At 41.9% G+C, this 9955-nt stretch overlaps 1 non-coding gene across 1 annotated transcript; it reads right to left on the bottom strand.

Moving 5' to 3' along the window:
• Positions 1 to 872: 872 nt before the first annotated feature.
• On the bottom strand, positions 873 to 934 carry LOC138401301 (U7 small nuclear RNA). Its single transcript, XR_011236461.1, has one exon. It is a non-coding gene; the product is annotated as a U7 small nuclear RNA (small nuclear RNA).
• Between the last annotated feature and the right edge of the window lie 9021 nt (positions 935 to 9955).

Here is a 9955-nt window from a genome sequence, read left to right as displayed (position 1 = left end):
TGAATCTGCTCTTCCAGGTGTGTGACTCTGCTATAGAAGCACTAACCCCCTCTAAGCCTTTGTTTTCAAAGGAGTTAGTTCTAAAAGCCAGTGCATAGAGGGAAAAATCAAGTATGGTCAAAAATTACCCTTGCACATCCTTTCAATTATCGTAGTATAACAAGCAGAAACTGGACAGAGCTCAAGACCAGAAAGTGTCGGTATGCCTCACCTCTTACCTGCAACCGTGCACACAATGGCCCATGTCTTTTTCTCCCCACACAACTAGCAGAATTAAGGTAGATTAAATGCACCTACAATGCACCTGTAGGTGACTGCACTTGAATAGCAACTATACTATAGGTTTTTCTGATGATTAAATGTATGATTCATGCAAAGCAATTAGTTCAATGCCTGGCACACAGAGAGCTTCTAACAAAGGTTAATTTCTCCTAATTATCACTCCCACCGCCACTCCTCTATGAGTAAAGTGTTCTTTCTTCTGAAGAGAGTCTTGAAGCCAGATTTCATGTTTCATTCCATCTTAGTCTCCCAAGGCCACTCCCAGCAAAACTGCAGACCTGTAGTTTTGTGTCCATTTTATGAGTATTAACAGTTCCACGGCACAGTCACTGGCACACAACTAAGTGATCAGTAAACACTGGAATGAATTTCAGCACCTCTGGCTCAAAGGTGAGAAGGGCAAAAGAAAGGGTGAAGAGTTTCTGACCACAGCACTTACCTAGTGCTGTCAAGGTTTTTAAAGTATGTCCAATGGTTAATAAAAGCCTGCATCAGCTTTTGCTTTTCAAAAATGCCATACACTCTTTAATTTATTCTTTATATATTTTTTCCTTTAAAAAAAATTTTTTTTTTTAATTTTTATTTTTTTAGGGGGTCTTCCAGTGAGGACCGAAAAACCTGCTAGACAAATTCTGAAAGAGCTGTACCACTATTTTTTATATATTTTGTACACTCCTGTCCTGTGCCAGGCTCTGTGCTGGGCCTGGAGGTACAGGGGTGAACGAGACACGCAAGGACCGTTACAGACTCCTGGGGGAGAAAGCACTAAATAAGTACAATCAAAAAAGGGCTTTCAGACGTCAGTGCTTCGTGAGGAAAATAAACAGAAAGAAGGCATAGACGTTGACTGGAGGGGAAACCAACTTATATACGGATTCAGGAGAAAGGCTTCCCAGGAGGGGACACTGGAGCTGAGATTGGGGGTGATAACTAAAGTGTCAATATCTAAGAATAGTAAAATTAAAATTGTTCAAGATGTGGTATAGAGGCTGACGAGGCAGGAGGATTGCTTGAGCTCAAGACTAGCCTGAGCAAGACCCTGTCTCTACTAAGAAAAGAAAAATTAGCCAGGCGTCATGCCATGCGCCAGTAGTCCCAGCTACTGTGGAGGCTGAAGCAGGAGGGTTGCTTAGCCCAGGAGTTTGAGGCTGCTGTGAGCTATGTTGACCCCACTACACTCTACCCAGGCGACAGAGTGAGACTGTCTCAAAAAATAAAAAGATGTGGTATAAAGTGAACAGCATCATTTTCATTCTCCCCTTTCCAGAAAAAGCATTTCATACTCAGGGGATTGGCAAAGCATTTATGAGTCTGACAGCACCAGGTTCTAGAGAGAATGTGGGCAGAGGGGGACCTTTATAAACTGCTATTTGGGAGTGGAAATTGGTACAACCCTTTGGAAAACAATTGGTGACATCTAGTTAAAGCTGAAGGTGTGAATTCCCTACAGCCCAACAATGCTGTGTCTTGTGTTCTTTAGATAAATCCTTAAAAATACCTCCTCCTAGAGGAGTAAGGAAAGACTCTTTTACGATCTAAAGTAAAAGACAAAATTAGTCATCCACCCATTCAACAAGTATTTACAGAATGCCTACCTGTGCCAGGCACGATTCAAGGCTCTAAGAAAACGATGGTGAATGAAGCCATCAAAGAAAGTGCCCTCGCAGACATAACGGGGAAGGTATACAATGAATAAATAAAAAGCCCAAACACTGGCTGTATACTTAATGCATACTCAGTTTGTGATCCTAGTTTTGCACAAGAAGAAAAGTGAGTCTCAGGGAAATTGTCATTTTCCCAAGGCGAGCCAGTCAGTGAGGTGGAGAAAGTTCCAGTCCAAGAACTCGGACCCCACTTGAGCCAAGGCCAGCGTCCCCACTGGAGTCTGTGAGGCAGGGACGTGCGAGTTGTCCTGCACTACACTGGGTGCCCAGTGTCTGGCTTATACATAGTTGCACAGTCTTGGGGTGGGTGCATGGAGTGGACAGCACTGAAGAACTATTCAGAACTAAAACCTACACAGAAGACGGGAAGTGGAGATAGATTGCAGAATTATCTACCCACGTGTGGAAGGAGAATCCACGGCGCCAGGGAAATGGGAAGAAGGAAGGCTCCTTTCCCCCAGGCAGGAACTCCCTGAGCGCTTTTCCTGCCTTCTCTGCTTTCGTCCTCTAACCAAGTTCCACCGCTACTACGTGGCAGGCTGCAGAATGCTCCGCGGACCCGACCGAGAAGACAGAACTCTGGCAAATTCCTGCCATACGGGGGCAGTAGGGAGAGAAGCAAAGTCAGGCAGGGGAGAACCAAAATCAGGTGTCCCCTGGTTAATTTTTGTTCTCTGCTGATGAGGAAGCCCTGGTTTGAAATAGAGCCATAGTCAAAGATGGGAGGGGCACAGGCATCATCCCACCCCTAGGCCAAGCCTCCTGCTTCTGGGGACAGAATGACCCGCATAGGGACACTTTACTGAATTTGTCTTTTGATACATATTTTTCTAACAGGAAAGTTTAAAAATACAGAAAAGTAGAAAAAAATAATAGAATGAGCAGCCCTGTACTCTTCTCCCAAAATAAAGCAGCTGTTAACATTGCATATTAGCTTTAAGACATTTTCTATTTGAAATTTTTTCAGAGTTATTTCCTTTTGCTTCCATGTTTCTTTGCACTGACTTGGTTTTTCTTTTTATTTTACATCCTGAGTTAAATGCTAGCTTATTTATTTTCAGTCCTTGTTTTCTACATTCAAGGCTATATATTGTCCTTTTATCACTTTAAGTGTATCCTACATTTTTTTTAAAAAGGAAACTTCTGGCCAGGCGCAGTGGCTCACACCTACAATCCCAGCACATTCGGAGACCGACACAGGAGGATTGCTTGAGGCCAGGAGTTTGAGACCAGCCTGGGCAATATAGCAAGACCCCTGTCTCTACAAAAAATAAGAAAAATTACAGGTGTGGTGGTGTACACCTGTAGTTCCAGCTATAAGGGAGGCTGAGGCAGAAGGATCACTTGAGCCCACGAGTCTCAGACTGCAGTGAGCTATGATGATGCCACTGCACTTCAGCCTGGGCTACGTTGTGAGACGCTGTCTCAAAAAAAAAAAAGAAAGAAAGAAAAGAAACTTCTGCTATGTGCATGCATTATTATGTAATTTTCATAAATACATAAAAATTAACACCTTTTTAAAATATCATTAATTTTCTTCTTTATTTTTCTTGATTTTGGCCAACTTCTTCCCTCCCCCATTACATTCCTGCCTTCCACCCAGCCCCCAACCCCGTCTTCCTAGTTAAGTATGTATCATTCTATGTTTTTATCCAAGTTCAAGTAATTCTGGGCAAAGAAAGTTTATCACAGATGAGTTAACCAAAATAGGATATTATTCTATGCTTTGGGGAATTTTATTCTTGTCACTTAACAATACTTAATGGAAATTCCTTCAAGGCAATTTTCTAGTTTTATTTCATTTTACTTAATGGCCGTATAATATTCCATGGTGTGAATGTGCCAGTATTTATTTCTTTTGTTTCTAGTTTTTTTGCTACCATTAATGATGCTGTAATACGTGTCTTTGAGTATTAACCCAAAAAAACCCAGGTGTCAGAATCCCAGGAGGAGAAAGTCACTACCAGCGGCCACTGTGGCGGGTATGATGAGCAGCTGAGGAATGGGTGACCTCAGCTAGCCAGGTAGGTTGGCTCTCTGAGCTGCCTCCCAGCGTCTGAAAATAAGGGATTGGATCAGATAAGGACCAGGGCACCACCCAGCTGATTGCATCTTTTATAATCAAATCATTCGTTTGCTCACGCACCCACCCAGCAGAAACTAATTGAGTACCTGCAAAGTGCAGGCACTAAGCTAGACACCGTGTACGTGAACACAATGAGGGGAGAGAAGGCTTCAGCTCTCAGGGAGCTGACGTTCTGCTGGGAAAAACAGAAGATAAACACACAAATCTACGATACCACCACTGCAAAGGGGCTAGGATTTGGAGGATGATGACACTGAGCTCCAATGTGGTCAGTAATCAAATCTGAAACCGTTTTCCATGTATTAGCCATTCTCATCATTTTAAATCTGTATGCATTTCTATGTGTTCAGAATTCTTTCTCATCTTTGGAAATCCAGGGAGAGAGCTTTTACAATCAGTCTAATTTCTAGACCTTTGGAGTCTGAGCCTGTGTGTAAATCAGAAGCAAATCCCTAGTTTCTGAAAACTCACCAGGTGATTCTGATGCACAGTCGGGTTTGGGAATGACTTTATTATAGGCTTGTGAGGGAGCAGGTGTGAGCCCCCAACATGCAGCGAAAAGAGTAGGGTGAGGGTAGGTGAGGATTTGAATTGAAAAGGCTCTCTGGGAGAACTTTCTCTCCCCACCCCCGCCCCTTGGCAGTTAAGCCTTTCAAAATCTTAAAGTGCAAAGAGAGAAATATCACAGGGGCCCCTCACTCCTATCCCCGGAAACATCCTAGGACTATTTCCAGGACTTGACTTACTTGATGTGAAGTCTATATGTAAAAAACAGCAGCAGGCTGCCGGAAACCCAGCTGAATGAAAAATCTAGGCTTGCAAATGTAAAACTCCCACCCTCTGACAAAGACTATGCTGATGAAACTGAAAGCTGAAAACAACATGCAGAAACGCTCGCACCCTGGAATATTGGTGGAGTAAAATGTTGGGGGGCAAGTCGTGCTAGCTGTCCCCACCCCGCATTACTATTCTGGGAATAAGAATTCCTCCCTCCAAGAGTGGTCCTGAGGATTAAAAATAAGGCTGTTTCCATGTCAAGCACTGAGCAACCCCTCCGTGCTTAGTTAGGGCTTAACCCACGTCAGTCTTGTTCCCTTCCCCCAAGCAAATTCCTCCTCCGACGGTTCCAATCTGTCCGAGAAATCCCAGTGGTTACTGTGTACATTATCCGGGTATTTAGCTAGTGGGCTTACCCAGGTGGCATATTGTAACTTTACTCCGACAATTTGGAAAAACAAACAGAGCAGTTCTGACCTTTTCGATTTCTGCTGCTGAGTCCCTTCCAGAGCCCGCCCGCTCACTGTGATCTTTATGAAACGGGGAAGTCCCCAACTGCACACCAGGCTCGGGTTTGGACAAGAGGTTCCTTTTTTGTTTAACCACCTTAAAATGTTAACTTTGCTAATGAGCGATGTCAAGTATATAAATGTTCTTTCTTTTGTTTGCACTTATCTGCTCTTTCTCCTATCAAGGGGCTTCATCTCTTACTGGAAATTTCAATTTAGTGCTTTTTAGGACGGCTCTGAATCTTTAGCAGCTGTTTCAAGGCTGTGTTGTGAAAACAACCCAAAATGGTACCCGGGCTTGTCCTGTTTACACAACTGTGAAGAGGTAGGGAGCAAAATACGTCTGAAAATCACTTTATTTAAATTTCCTCATTGATAATTCATATATATGAGCAAAGGAATTGCTTAAAGTGAGACGTTTGGAGGAATTGAAGGAGGAATTTTTGCAGTGTGGAATTTTTGTGTGACTATCCACACCGAAATCCTCCTAAATCCTTCTAGGAGCCCTGTTCAGAATGCTTACTGGATATTTTTGCTGCCTATGAGAGTGATTGATATAGGTACGTTATAAAAAAAAAAAATATCTGGAAAAAGGCCATATTACAAGAAAATAAAAAGTACCTCTTGTCCAACCACTCATAAATCACAACTCTCAGTTAGCACTGAGGTGTGTTTTCTGCCAGTCTTTTCTCAACGACCTGCGATAACCGTTTTAAACCCTCAGCCCTGTACCTATGTCTCCCGTTCCTGCCGTCTCCTGTCTGCTCACGTGTTGTCTGTGTTCACAAGCCCTGCTCAAATGGCCGTTTTAGAAAAATCCAAAATGTCCTTTGAGGGAAGGAAGGTCGAGGGGCAGGGAGGACAGAGGAATGGATAATTTGGCAACCACAAATGTAGAAGAGCTTTATTTTTGCTTTATAATTGCTAGCAAGTCCCCCCTTCTCCACCCTGCAGAAGATCCTTCTCCCTACATTCTACCTTCCGAAGCACTTCACACTTTTTGTACCTGGGATAAAAAGGGAGGGGAATTTACAGCCCTCCGTGAAAATGTTCAGGGTCAAATTATATACTCCTAGGGTAAAGAGAGGGGTGGGAGGGGGAGCGGTATGGTTTTCACAATTCCTAGGCAGGCTCTCGCGCCCTGGCTGGCTAGCTTGGGTCATGATAATACAATTTTGTATGTTAAACAACAGATGTCAAACAGAAGAAAGAGACGGGGCTTCCCTTTTCTTCTCCTGTGGACCTTGTTCCCCCCAAAGCAGCCATTTTTTCAGTTGCCATGACAGTGGTAATAGGAGTTTATCATTTTCCCATGCCTGCTGCATGTTAATGTGGAATCAATTCATGACTGTTATCTGGTTAGGCTAAGAAAGGACCCAAACCACAATCTGGGATTGTGCTGAGGATACCACGGCTGCCGTTGCCTTCTGGCCCTCCCCACAATCCTCAGCTCCCAGTTTATGGAGCAATTTATGTACAGGAGAAGTTTTTATTTGCCCGTCTATTGACAGATCAGTTACAATCAGCCGCAGAACTACTGATGTTAGATGCATGTATTGACAAAGCAGGTTGACTATTGCTTCTTTGGAAAAGAAGTCATAAAGAACAAAGATCGCCTAGACAGAAATCATGTATATTATCTAGAAGTCACATATATATTATGTATAACAATTCCACTCTTTCATTCTTAACACTAACCGAACTTTCAAAACATGAGACCCATTTACACACTAATAGAGAAAGAAAGCTCCTTTGAGAAACTAAAACCGAGAGAATCATGATATTTTTATAAAAAGAACACCTTCTTTCAATGAACAAAGGTGTGTAGAAATCAAGAAAAATCACATTTGGAAGGACTCACAAGGAAGGAAACTGATTCTTTAGAAATGAACACGAAGGAAAAATGGAAAAATTGTTAAATCCTGATGGTGGATATGTGGAAGTTCCTTATGTTATTTTTGGTACTTTTCTGTATGTTTGAAATATTTTATAATTCCTTAAAAAAATGTATGCATCAAAGCCTTCCAGTTTAGCCTTTAATTAACAGTGTTTAAGTCACAGTCAAATGAGGGAAAAGGGGAAAAAAGAAGCAACAATGTAGCGGAGCTGAAGCAAAATTAAACCCCTAAGTGATTTATAGCACACTTAGGTTTATTTCCCTCTTAATTTCTAACAGAATGTGGCAGTGGTTGTCAGCTGATGTTTGCTTATTTTTTTTTCTTCCTAATCCCCTAAAAAAAAAAATTCTTCCCTCAAGTGACCACCAAAATGATTACTTCAATTGTTGATAGAATTTATTCTCAGGAATAGAAAAACCAGTTGCTTTTATTTGCATTGTCCTCCTTATTTTTTAAGGCATCTGGCACATTTTATTCCTTTTTTGTTATTTTGAGTTGTTCTTTTATCATTATCTGCAGGAAGCAGCATTAGCATGCCGCAGATAAGACCACGGATCCAGATGTGCATATCAAAGGATGAACAGCTACTTATTAAGAAAAACTTTTCTTTTTAAGCCGAGCTTCTGTTCAAAGGAATAATAAAGCCTATGGCGTTAGTGACAAACTGGTAATTCAATGCCTTGTCACCGCCATGCATTGGAATGGAAAAAAAAGGAGGGGAGGTCAAAGAAATTGGTAAGGTCCGCATTTTAGAAAGCTGAAAAGGCAGAACTAGTGTAAAAGTTCATCTTCTCCAGATGCATGCGTTTATATCCTGCTGTGTTTAGTCACTCTTTTCTGGGGGAAGTGAATGAGCCCCAAATGGGCTGGCTGTTATGATTAGGAATGAATTTTGAATCACCAAAATTATTTTTAGAAGAGTGAAATACGTTTACATTGAAAGCATCCGATTTCCACACTGTGGGCAGTGCTTTCCTTTGTGCTGGAAAATATTCTTCATAACAGGAGACGTGAATATCTGTAAAAGAGCCCCACACGGCGAGAGTTTGCAAATTAAATCTAAAACTCCCTTTCCCTGTTCCTCTGTTTCTAGTATTAGGTTACTCCCTCTTTCCTCTGATGCCTCTCTGTATCTCTTTGCAGGAATTTACATGCAGAAATGCCCGTGTCTACACACATACATGCGTTAAGTACATATCTACACACATATATTGCAGTGGTTTGTTTTTTTAATTAATGCTGTCCTACCATAATGTGCTTCCTTTATCCTACTTAGCAATTAGATTTGCCAGTCTTCCCAAGTTGGCACACATAAGTCTGGCTCATTCTTTTTTATTTATACATATGGTCCACGACATGGAAAAATCATTATTGTCAGTTGTCTCAAAGACTGCAAGGATAGGCTGGTTATAAAAAGTTAACTGGTTGATATTTTAAAAGAATATTCATGAAGGAGTATAAAAGAGTACAAAATTGTTTTACATCCTTATTATTTAAGTTTTTATGGATGTATTAATGTATCTACATGGTTCAAAAATCTGAAACTAGAAAATGGTTTAAAAAAAAAAAATCTTCTTTTAACCCCATAGCTGGAACTGAGTTTTCCTCCCCAGAGGCACCGACCCTTACCATTTTTATATGTGTCTTCCTTCCTAGACATATTTTAAGCATATTCAATAAAGTGTGTATGTGTATACACACACATATAAGTTTATATATACAAAGTATTATAAAAACATTCTTTCCTTTTTCTCACCAATGATAACTGTTTAAACTAGCCTGTACTTCACTTTTGTCGCTTAATGTATAAAGAGATTAATTTTTCGGCGGCTGTATGAATGACTGACCACCATGCCCAAGTCATCCTTGCACTTTATGTGATTATTTCTGAGTCAAGAATAACTTAGTCTTCATTGGAAGGACATGCAAGAAAAAAAAAGAGAGATAATTTGGTCAGTCCTTGGCACATCAGCTTTTATTAATATGCGCAGTCAGAAAGTCAGAATGCACTTGGATTCAAAACAGCCACGGTGAGGGCCTAATGACAAGTTCAGATACGAAGACAGTGAGGTGCAATGAGAAGAACAGAGACTTTTTAACCAGGTGATCCTGGTTCCAGTGTAAACCCTGCCACGTACTCACTATTAATAGTTGTATGACTTCGAGCAGAAGCCTCGGGCTCCCTGTCTGTAAAATGGGGATAGTAACAGCCCCAGCCTCCCGGGGTTGTAAATCGGAAGATGATATGAAATGTCTGCCTCCCGCATGTCACAGACTCAGTAAGTGGCTCTTCCCTGGCTGCGCCTCTTTCTTGCTGGTCACAACCACTAACACCAAACAGAGGGATTGAAAGGGGAAGGCAGTTTGCTTTTCCCAGGAAAGTCGCCCTGGACCCACAAGATGTGAAAGTAGCCTCCTCGTTCACCCTGGAGGCAGAGGGATTCAGGAGGTGGGAGAAGCAGTTGGTATTTTCCAGAAAGTTCCCCACTTCTCATACTCAGGGCACACACCTCAAGTACCCTGCTGAGACCTTCTGGCCCTGCCTGAGCTGTGTGTTTGGCCTGGTTAATATCCGCGGCATAGTCAGCTTTTCAGCTGTAAGACATGTTACGTTCAGAAATCAGCGTCCTGTAGAAAGACTGTAGCGGCAAGGGTCAAACCTGGGCGTGCCCTTAGGATCACCCAGACAGCTTGCTAGACCCCAGGTTGCTGAAACCCACCCCCAGATTTTCTGATTTG

Source organism: Eulemur rufifrons, chromosome 20 (genome assembly GCF_041146395.1).
Source record: "Eulemur rufifrons isolate Redbay chromosome 20, OSU_ERuf_1, whole genome shotgun sequence".
NCBI lineage: Eukaryota > Metazoa > Chordata > Mammalia > Primates > Lemuridae > Eulemur > Eulemur rufifrons.
This window is presented reverse-complemented; position numbering and strand designations above follow the sequence as displayed.